At 40.3% G+C, this 10,179-nt stretch overlaps 1 protein-coding gene across 12 annotated transcripts in view; it reads right to left on the bottom strand.

The window, feature by feature from the left end:
- The window catches only part of EPB41L2 (erythrocyte membrane protein band 4.1 like 2), a 118,222-nt gene extending 108,273 nt beyond the window's left edge, over positions 1–9,949 (bottom strand). For 3 of the 12 annotated variants that reach the window (XM_026119585.2, XM_064508980.1, XM_026119575.2), the window contains exons 1-2: positions 9,732–9,949; positions 5,724–5,805 (exon numbers count right to left, since the gene is read on the bottom strand). The gene's annotated coding sequence lies outside the window, so the exon portion shown is untranslated. Of the gene's footprint in view, positions 1–5,723; positions 5,806–9,039; positions 9,178–9,731 lie in introns of those variants that run through there. The other 9 variants (XM_064508981.1, XM_064508979.1, XM_026119613.2 and 6 more) reach the window with 5 other exon arrangements.
- Positions 9,950–10,179: the final 230 nt, after the last annotated feature.

Consider the following 10,179-nt stretch of genomic DNA (forward strand, 5'->3'; position numbering starts at 1 on the left):
TTTAATCAATGCTAATTTCGTATCAGCCCGCTGCCTTTAAGTTCTTAAATGTATTAGTTATCCACCTCGCTTAATGGTGACCCAGGAAAGACACTTATTTTTTTTAGGTTTGTGTTCACACCAAACTACAGAGTATGCTCTCCCCTACATCTAGATGATTTCTTTCACTGAAATTTCTCTGACGCACCAAGAACTTTCTGAAACCTTGAGCCTTGAAATGTAACTCAAAAATTAAGTGTTCTTCAAGAGCAATGTATCCTGGAAACCAGTAATTAGGAACGGCTCTAACATAACTCTACTGTGCTCTGGGTTCATCCTTAGCTGTGGTCAAAATTATTATTTTGGGGTTTTTTTTGCAAAGAACAAAGTTACATTGAACAGGAACTCTGAAAAAACAATCAAATTATTTTCCTTTAACTCGGCTTGCCATCATAATTATGTGATCAGTTTACTAAGAGACACCTATGGATATACTGCCCTACTTTAGTCAGCAAAAGTAATGAGAAGAACCAGCCAGAGGAATAAAGCATTCTTCTGAAAGAAATGCCTATGTTTTTACTTTTTTGACATAACCAAAAGTCACAAAATATTCACTGAATACCTCTATTTGTTGTGTGTTGTGCAGTTAAATTAACTGCTCGTACACTGATTCTTCTAGCAAGCATCCTATGTCATTGTTTATCTTGGGAATGGTACAACTTTCTTTTTTTTCTTTTTCTTTCTTTTTCTTTCTTTTTTTTTTTTTTTTGCAAACTTTAACACTTGTAGAAATACCTTTTTAAGGCAGATGCATAAATGGAGTCTTAAAACTTAAATATGCTTGACAAATAGTTTTTTGTTAAAGTCAGAGGAAAAAAAAGACCTCTTTTTAAATTACTAAAATCAAAATACCCTTGTAAACTTTTGAACAGAAAGGATCCAGAGATTTTCAATGGCATTTTTAATCTTCAACCCTTTGGAAGCAAAGCAAAGATCATTCACAAATAAAAGAACAGGTTGATTTTACCTTTGATTACAGGTTTAAAGTATTTAATCTTTACATCTAAACTGTAACATGCAATTTTTTTTTAAACTTTGCCAGCCAAATTAATATTCCCACAATATTCAACAGTTTATTTATGGATATAAGATGTTTGAAGCCAGAAAACTAGGGCTCATGACAGCGACTAAGAAGTTCAGCCAATAATAACTGTTCTCATCTGGTCCCATTCCGAAATTATAACACTGCTATGCACGGCATATGTCTTGAGCTTTATCTAACACATTAGGCATACTCTAAGCAGACCTAACAACTGGGGTATTTTATGGTAAATCAACCATCTTCATGGCAGGTGTTGCCTTGGAATGCAAGTAAAGATAATGAAAATGAAACTTAAAAATCACAGCCAAAAATTCTGAGCTGTGAACAAAAGGGCTAAAAGATGCATAGAAGCCACATTTTTATAAAAAGCAGTGTATGGCTCAAATGAATCTGCTCACAACTGGTTTCATGTCTTCACATGAATTTTTAAAAACCCATTTGCAAGCAGTAAGTCAAAATGCTTTTACTCTTAGTCCAGTACTTCAAGCATAATTCCTCAAGCACTGAGATTCCTGTTCTAGGTGACCCTGCTTCACCAGGCTGGACTAGACAATCTCCAGAGGTCCCTTCCAACCTCAACTATTCTATGATTCTGTGAAGATAAAGAGCTAAATCATTTAGACTTTCCAAAAAGTCAGCACAGGCAAATAAACTTCAGCTAACAAATGTATTTTACAAAGCTTCATAAGGCATTCCAAAAATACAAGAAAGGGAAGTCCATAATACATATGGAGACAAGAAGTAATAAACCTCTAGCATCATTCTTTTGTATCAGCGCTAAAATTGCGCAAACTTTTCCTTCAGGAGGAAGCAATCTGTTTCACATGACATTTAATAATACCTGGTCTCTAATTAATACTGCAAATATTCTGTCAGGGTTATTGAGCTTGCAACTAAGGATATAGGTAAGGTATGTGGCAATATATATCTTTTACTAAATTTGCCAAAACAATTGGTGGGGGGGGATGCAGGGAGGAGAAGGGGAAATAAGCTTTTAGCTTCAACCTCTTCTGGCCTTACAATTCAAAAAGCAGCATACCCTGTATAACGAATATAATTTGGTATTCTTAAAATGGACTGTTTTAGTATATCACACTCATACTTTCCCCAATTCAAAATTTTGTCTGCTACCATGTTTCATAATAAAATTTCATTTTGCCTTTGGATAAAGTTTTTGACGCAGATCTCTCTGCCAATGTAAGTCTTTTTACAGAGCATTTTTACAGAAAAGACACCTTTTCTCCAAGAATTTTCTCACCCACAAAATAGCACTGAGGTAAAAGCTATTCCCAAATTCACTTATACAGTATCATTTTGGCTACATTTCAGGAAAAATGTACTGGTAATACTGTAAAAGTTTTTCTACAATACCTCAAGTATTCAGTCTGTTCTGTAACTCTATCATTCTATTTTGCGAATATCCCATGTAACTTAACTAGCATTCATACTTACTGAAATGACACGGGGACACAAAAAATGGTGTATATTAAACTGTGACAAAAAGTCTTAATTATTGTGCTAAGTGTTTCACCTTTTCTATTGAATGAAATTGGAAGACAGAGTACGGATTCTAGTCTTCAGAAATGTTTGCTTTGCTCATGTAAATTAAAATATTCCAATACACTTAATAAAGTTATAATGGTCTCATGTTGCAAGCAAAACCCATATTCAAGAGAGAGAAAAAAAAAAGAAAAATAAATATCTACAAGCTCATTGATCTCAACCACCTCTAAAAAATTACCTGCTTTCTACAAGACATATCTTCTAGCACACAAAGAAAAGAGAAAGCATACAGTAAAAGCGAGTCCAAATATCCAAAATCATAAGTTAATTAATGTGAGCAAATCAGAGGTCAAAAATAGGTTTAATGCTAAATCATTTGCAATTTGGGTTGTAAAGAAAGAGTACTAGCACTGATCTGTAGTAATCCTAGGCTTGATCAAGACAACTGTACTGGATCACTATGTTGTTAACCTCTTGTCAAAGATTACCGCAATACAGAAGTGGTGACTAGAGAGGGCACAAAGTAGCCTTAACACTTAGCACTGATGTAAGTATAAAGTTCATTATAACACATTTTTTGCGTCTCTTTTATAGATGTCGGGTTTGCTTCAGATGCATGGCTCCAGTAACGTAGCATCCTACCAGAAAAAGTACCCAAAAAGCTATACAACAAAAAAGAATCAAATCCTCTCAGAAAAGATTAATAAGCAGGCTTATTACCTTGCACCTTGCTGATGCAATAACAGCAGATACAGATCTATTTTAAGTACAGCTTCAAAAGAGGGAAAAAGAACAGGTGATAAAAAGACAAAAAATAAGCTTCTTTCAACCTACGAAACAGCAGAAAGTATGGTTCATATACAAATAGCATCTACAAAGTCCAAAATACTGTATTAGAAATTGAACAGGAGTTTTCATTCAAAACTGAAATGTCAAACTCAACGGAGCTTATGTTGCATTTTTCATATCTGCAGGGTATACTCAGTATATTCTAAAATGTTTACTAAAGAATCCTTGCTCTTGTGAGTAACTGGAAGTAATAGAAATTATCTGAATAAATGTGAAACACAAGTACCTATTTTTATAATCAAATTTTAATTTTGTTGTATTTTTCCTGAGGTAGTAGGAAACAGGCAGACCTTTAACTTGTGACTGACTCAGCATATTATCAATTCGAAGATTGCAATAAGAATATGTATTTTAAATCCCAAACCCAGGATAACAGAGTACTTTAAATTTGAAAAGGCTATTCTAATTTTCCATTGCGGTAAGAGATCACATCACACATTTTAAATATACACTGAAGAATGTTATTAAAAATACAAAATATATTCTTAAAATGTTGTAGTCAAATTTTTATCCAGACCACTAAAAAGAATACCACAGTTGTACTCTATACTTCTGAAGCCACAGTAATGGGATAGCAGTAATTTACAGTAAAATTTGGTGTTACATTTAGCTGTACAACACTACTAATTACAGAGTAATTTCAATAATAAATATTTGGTTAAACTCTGCTTTGTCATCAGTGCAAGTAATTTAAGCCGAAACTGATCTTTCAAAATCCAAACTTCTTTTTTAAGAGTCTATTTTTATTTTCTGGTAACTGGACTTGTTTTTCTACAGAACGCTTCTCTAGAACCAGTGCTTTGCAAACAGAAAGCCACATAGACAATGTTAGAGGCAAAAGAGAAGATTCAAAGCTAGAGCAGCAAGGCAACTCATAGTCGCCTTTAAACTGTCTTTAGTTAACCCTATTGTACTTCTTCTAATGGCCTCTTACACAGCACACAGGCTGTATAACAGTAACAGCAGGGTAAATTAAAGGCAAGCTATATCACCTTCAGAAAGAATCCAGGGTGGGGGGAAATCCTTCACAACAAGATCTCTGAAGAGCCAAGCTACCATTATTGAAATCAACTCCACAGATGAACAGCCGTAGTAGCTTATCACATCGATTAGGAGAAAAAAATATACATTATATATATATATACTGCTTGCTTCAGAGAATATTCACAGCCAGCCAATTGGTATCTATGACAGGGGCCAACTCAAAAGAAGTCAGGCTTTCTAAGCAACTATACTTTAGTCCAGTCACCAGACATCATGCCACCACCGAAGGAAGTTCTGTGATGTGCAGAATAAAGGCCAAGCATCTTAAATTCTGCCTTCCAAGACCTCACAAACATCAGCTAGATTTGAGTCTTCTGCTCTCATAAGAAAAGATCCAGCCCCAGCTTCAGTCCAGAACTAGGAGAAAAACAGGGTACATGAGTGTAGAAGGCAATAAGGTATAGGGAATTATTGGGGAAAGTAAACAGGATTTGGGAGGTGGAGGTGTTGCTAGGCTTTGAAGTTTCATATACTAATTGCATACAATTGTTCTGATTTTGTTTCTGTTTTATCTTCCAAAAAAAAACCCCTCAGGAAGTAATATGTCAGATGCAAGGAACTACATAAAGAATACAACAAGCAGAGATCAAGTCATGAGTTGTAAACTGAAATTAGAAGATGTTAAGCCTTTTTGTCAGCAATGCCTATACAGCTTGCTAGGCACATAACAGCACTTGAAGAGATGCTGTAATGCAGTGTTTTACATAGCACCACTACAAGCATCAGCCACTACTGCAGCTGAAACAGACTTTCTTTTAAATCCTGTAAAATAAGCAAGCCCATATTCCTACAGTTTTCCAATTTGCATTACATGCAACTCTAATCTCATACGACACATGGAACATGCTTTTCACATTTCACTAAGCAAGCAGAATGGCTATTGTTGCATTACCCGACAATAACTAATCCATATTCTCTTGATACGGCTTTCACATGTGCCACAACACAAAGATCCAGTCAATTTTGCAGAAGAAATAAGTCACTGGTAAAGTTACTTTCACGCAGCGGTTATACCATGAACATTTTAATTAACAATTTAAGTATTTGCTAAAAATCACAATATTTACTATATCATTAATATATTCCCTCCTATGCAATACTACAGAATTGCCAAGTTAAACCATGTAAATTTATCATATTAACAGCAAAAATGTTTATGAGAAATTGAAACAGAACACAAAACTTCTCATGTTTAGTAAGTTCCTACAGCGCATTTTCTGGTATTAAAACAAAAATCACAAGTTACCTTTAACTCCGACAAAAGTCTTGAAGACTGGTAAAATGAGATCAACTATCACAACTGGATAGCAGCACACTATCTTCTTTACCTGTAAGAGAATCTGGAATTAAATTTGTAGTCATATTACACCAAACATCAGCACTACCAACCAAGTGATTTAGAAAACCAGAAAAGTGAAATTGAACTGTACTTAAATGAGAAATATTTTTTAAGTGTGAACACTCAAATACTATAGAAAAAGCCACTGATTTATCTCTTTTTAAAAAATATGAGTGTGACAGTTTATTATAAAGTCTAACTCCCTTAAAGTCAAGAAGAATCTTTTCTTTCAATTTAGAAAGCCAGACATGACCTCTTAATATACAGTTTGACTTGTGTAATCCAGGCTGTAACAGCACAGTTTCATGGTATGCTTCACCTATCAACAGAAGGGGCAAATCCATTCTCCTGCCTCAGTTACAAACTCCCATCCCCTCTTTTGTGTCCAGCAACTGGATGAGTGTACAGTGAGTATTTTTCCAACAGTGCTTTTCTTGGGTTAATCTTCCCTGAGATGAAGAAAACTCACCCTCCCCCCCAAATACCAAGATCAGATCAGTTCTCGAATGAAACTGTCATTTCAATCAATACATCTTTTCCAAGAAAATACCCCATCTTGCTTTAAAAAAAAAAAAAAATCTAACAACGGGGAATACACTGCAAACTTTGGTAAATCATTCTTACTCTATTAATATTCAGAAGTGTTAAACTATTATGTAGAAAATTTGCTCTTTTTCAATAATTAGTGTAATACTGTATATTATAGATGTAACTATTAAAGTGTTAACTGTTTAGTTCTCTTTCTAGCTACTGAATATTTTCATAGCTTGATATCCTCCTTTCATATCCGCTTTCCTCCACATTATAGGTACAATTATCATCCTTTTATTTTGCCCTCTCCCTTTTTAATACTTGTACACATCAACCTTTTCTACTCAGACAAAGCTCCCAGTTCTTTTAACTCTTAAAATTCTTTGAAGTTATTGCAATCATATCTCTAAAGTTCTCAATACCAAAAACGAACACAGAACGCCAAAAGAAATCCCATAATTAACAACTACAGAATAGGAAGATATTATCCTGTCGTATCTTTCATATGCTGTTTAATATTCCTAGCTTGATTATTTGATCAATGACCTACAGAGAATATGTTCAAATGATTATTAATCACAATCCACAACGCCTTCTTTCAGTGTCTCTACTTCCCAGAACAGTTTCTCATCTTCTGTGTATGACCCATGTTCTTCATCCTCAAATGCATGATTCTAGAGTTGGATGCATGAAAAATGCATGTTTTGCCTATATCCAGCCTCACTAAATGATTCAGACCAGACTGAATGAAGTCTGCAATACAACTACTCTCCAGTCAACCCACTCTAAATCAGAACAATTCAGTCCATGGTGGTGTCATTGTGAAACCCCAGTAATAGGTATCAACAGCTCATAGTGCTGCCTTTATTTGCTCTTACTTATTAAGTTATATCAAGAGGAAGTGGAAATCAGAAATTTCTTATGAATTGACTGCAACTGCTATCAAATCAGAGATGGAACAGAAGGTATATTTCCAAAGTGAGGAGGCCCATAAGCCTATTCCATGTGACTCAGGCTGTTAAGAAGTTTGAACTCTCCCTCTGTTCCACTTTCAAAATGATTATACACAGAATACGCACAGTTTTGAAAGTCTTGGTTAGACAGTTCTAAATGAGCTTATTACAAAACAAGCTTGTCTGCCATGGACACAGACTGTTGATATAAACTCAGAGATCCATAACCTCCAAAAACCAGGAAAGGAAGGTCATATTCTAAGCCGAAAGAGGATCAAGCTCAGCAGAAAGCTGAAATTCAAGCAAGAGAGAACAGCTCAACTTATTACCGTTAAGGGTAATGCCAGACAGAAAGCAGCATGGCAAGCAGAAATGAAAACTTGTCAGAAAGAAGGAGAGCAGCAACTGAAGCGGAACGCTTCAGCCGAATACCCTTTCAGGCTATTACTAAGTAACACAGGGTGGCACGAAACAGGTTCCAAGCGGGGACTCTTCTGTAAGTGGTTGCCTCTATTAGTTAGTATAAAGACTGAATTTCTCTCTGCTGTTTGAGACCTAAAAGTATCATGCCAAAGGATGCAGCTTTGTTTTTTTAGGTATTTCCTATTAAACAAGTAATTTGCCATTTCAAATGCTCCAAGTCTGGAAATATGCAAGTTCATCAGAATTTGCTAAAGGCTAAGTCTGCCGAGTTCTGTGCTCGCAGCATTTTTTTCTAACACTCTGGTAGCACACATGCTAGCAGAAAGGAAAATGAGGCAGTAAAGCTAAGTGAAGTACTATACATCACTGACAAATAAAGCTATAAATTACATGTTTTTAATTAAAAATGGGTCTTAGACAGCTTTACAAGAAGAAAAAAGGGCCCAATTAAACTGTTTGCTATCTGTTACCAGTATCAAAGCATCTTAATCTAAGTTTACTCTCTAGTTGGCTATTACATGTTTCTTCCCAGTGCTTTCATTTCAGAGGCTGTTTCTGGAAATTATAACCATTAAGATGAGAAAAACCAAAACCAACTCCTTTTATGTCAATCAGAGATGATTTATAAAGTAACCTCCTTTAAGCCCATTCTGGCCATACACATGCATGCACAATACTATTAACTTCAAGAGGGATTAACTTCAACCCAGTAGGATCTTCATCTGCGGAAAAATGCTGCACTAAAGCTTGTACCACAGTGTTTATGGCTGTTCTGAGACTGTTCAGACTGTGCAGTATTGTAATCAAAGCCCTGCAAAAGAACAATAATAGGAAAAGAACTTTGGACTCGTACTCAAATTTATAAATAACATCTCAATTTGTTTAAAGAGCTTAGTGTATAATGTTCATCCAGAAGCCAGGTCATCACATCTTGAAAGGCAGACTACATTATAAAAGAGCAGATAAAGAATGAACAATAGGATTCTACCCCAATTTGCTTTTTTTTTAATCCTGAAGAGAAAGAAAGAAGTTAGGAATGTATAATCTTCCCCAATTGTATCGCCTACAGAATTACTGAAAACCAGCTTCAGTGCAGGGTCCCAGTTAGTCCATTTTTCTGCAGTTGCTAGCTTACAACTGAAAGAAAGAAAGAAAAAGTCTGAGATATGAACAGCACGAAGCTATCAGAATGAAGAATGGAAGTCCAGGAAAAAGGAAAACAAAATAAAAGCCCAAAGTCTTCTCTTCCTCCCCCAGTATTCACACTACGGGCGCAGGCTACAGCCGTTTAGCTATTGCGTGGGAAAGTGACTCACAAAAATCCGCAGTTTTTCGGGTGGAAAGAAAAAAACCAACACAGAATCCCTCTCCCGTGCCTCACACATTCAGACCAGGAAGTGGGAGACCCAAAAAAAGGCAGCAGATGCAGGAGGACCGCGACGCCAGCAGCATGTCAAGCCGCAGCCCGGCGCCCGGCGGCGGCAGTCCCGCGGCGGCGCTGGCGCGCAGCACCGCGGAGCGCAGCCAGGTCCGGCCGCGCCCGCCCGCCCCGGCCGGCAGCGGGCGCTGCCGCGGCCCCGCGAGGGAAGTTTGAAAGCGAACGGCGGCGAGCGGCGCGCCGCGCCGGGGCCGCCGGGCGGAGCGAGCGGGGCCCCGCAGAGACCCCCGCGCGGCGGGAGGGGCACAGCCCCGCCGCCCCTCAGCCCCGCCACCACTGGGGAGCGTATCCCCCCGGCCGCCGCTCCGGACTCGCTTCCCCGGGGCCGCTACCGCTCCCTGTCGTCCCCGCTCCCCCCGCGCGGCCGGGCACGGGCCCCAGACCCGCTGCCCTCCCCCCCGCCGCTGCTCGCCCGGGAGGGGCAGCTCCCCGCAGCGGACGGAGCCCCAGCTGGGGGTCGGGGGGCACCTCGCTGCCCGGCACCCCCCATCGCCGGCGGTAGGCGTCGCTCCGGGCAACGCTCCCCCGGGGCGCCCTCCGCCGCGCCGCGCCGCGCCGCGCCGGCTCTACCTGCCAGCCTAACGGCCACCTCGCGCCCGACCCGGCCCGCCACTGCCACTGCCGCTCGCGGTCACATCCGAAATTGAAGTTCCCCGACCGGAGCCGTCAGCCCAGCCCGGGAGGGACCCCGCCGGCCCCGCCCCGGCCAGTCCGCGCCCCGCCTCCGCCTCCGCTTCGGCGGCCGCTGCGGCGCCGCGCCCCCGCCGCTCCACTGCGTCAGGCCCCACCCGCGCCCCGCGCGCCGGACCGGCGCCCCGCGCCGCCGCGGCGCAGCCCTCGCCGCCATTGGCTGCGGCGCCGGTCAATCGCCGGAGCGGGCGCCGCCCCCGCCCCATCCCCTCCCCGCGCCGCGCCAAGGGCCGCTTCCCCTCGCGGGGGGTTCGGGGCTCGCCTCTGGGGGCGTGGAGGGCTCCGGCCCGGCGCGGGGCGCCGGCAGCCTCAGCCGGGCGGGGAGGTG

This window comes from Dromaius novaehollandiae, chromosome 3 (assembly GCF_036370855.1).
Source record: "Dromaius novaehollandiae isolate bDroNov1 chromosome 3, bDroNov1.hap1, whole genome shotgun sequence".
Taxonomy (NCBI): domain Eukaryota; kingdom Metazoa; phylum Chordata; class Aves; order Casuariiformes; family Dromaiidae; genus Dromaius; species Dromaius novaehollandiae.